Below are 1427 nucleotides of genomic sequence, written 5' to 3' on the forward strand. Positions count from 1 at the left end.
GGGATGTCCCGCTCCACCGTGAAGGAGAAGCTGAGAGTCTCACTGCTCAGCTGGGGAAGGGAAGCGGTAGAGGGTCAGGGGGGCTCCACATTGTCCCAGGCTCCCCTATGCCCATGTCCCCTCACTCTGCTCTGCCACCCACCCCTGGCCCTGGGGGAATATGGGGCCTGCAGGCCTGGCTGAGGGCAAGGGGAAACCCTGGGGGAAGCTCTGCCTGGTGGCGAGGTCTGGGCCTGATCTGTGCACAGGTTGGAAGGAAAGCCTGCTAAGGGCTGGGAAGAAAGTGGCAGTAAGTCTAAAATGTTAGAAGAAGTCAGTACAGGATTTGGTCCCATTCTTATCAGAGCCATGGTGGTTTTGAGTCCCAGATATTTTGCCCTATATCGCCAAGAGTCCCAATGCTTGTGTTTCTGACTCATCCTCGCCCCAGATGGATACTCACCTTTTCCAGATATATTAGGACATGGTTGGTACTTAACTCTGTGCGCTCAATAACAGGGTGGCCTTCCAGCTGAAGGAAGAAGACCAAGATGTTACTGCACTGATGGTGGTCTCCATGTGCCACTTGCACAGTCCTGTGACTGTGATGCACTCTGGATGAAACACTGTAGCACTCAGGAAACTAAGTCAGCAGCACAGAACTGCCTCCTTGTTGTGCCACATAGGTATCATGGTCCCCAGGCCTTCCATTCGCCAGTCTGGCTGATGAAGTACAACCTGGCTTCAGAAGAGACTTAGCACCGGTTCAAGCACAGTGATGGAACAATTAATTGAAAATATGTTCCTTCTGGCTTGCTAGTTCTGCACTATAGTATTATAGCCTTTATTTTCTAGTTCATGCCTGTATTCAGCATCTCCAATAGTTACCCAACACCTAAAAACTTACGATGTTATGTTTTTAGATCAGCTGAGGGAAAAAGGAAACAGCATTACTTTAAATGTACTATACACAGACACTGTTAATAGGGAGCTGTTGGGAAACAGTGAAAATAAAAATTCCCATCACCAGTCTAAAGCAGAAGTTATTTAGTCTATTTTTCCTAGAGTGATAACATCATCTCCACTTGGACTGGCCTTAAGCCATGTATGAAAAGAGAACACTGTGCGTGTCAAATGTGCAGCTGACAATGAAAGAGTGGTTAAGCACTGGAACAGTCTGCCCAGGGAAGTGGTGGAGTTACCATCCATGGAAGTGTTCAAAAAAAGAGCAGACTTTGTGATATGGTAATGAGTAGGTATGGTGGCATTCGGTCAAAGGTTGGATTTGGAGGTTTTTCCCAACCTTATTAATTTGATCATTCTATGAATCAATGTTGTTTGTATAACAAACAGCATCCTACCTTCCTCACTGAGGACTTCAAGGGAATGAATCCCGACAGCATCTTCACATCAACAATCACCATGTTGGAGCTGTTGCGCTCTCCAGT

The sequence above is a fragment of the Lepidothrix coronata genome, unplaced genomic scaffold (assembly GCF_001604755.1).
Source record: "Lepidothrix coronata isolate B3197 unplaced genomic scaffold, Lepidothrix_coronata-1.0 Scaffold174, whole genome shotgun sequence".
NCBI classification, from domain to species: domain Eukaryota; kingdom Metazoa; phylum Chordata; class Aves; order Passeriformes; family Pipridae; genus Lepidothrix; species Lepidothrix coronata.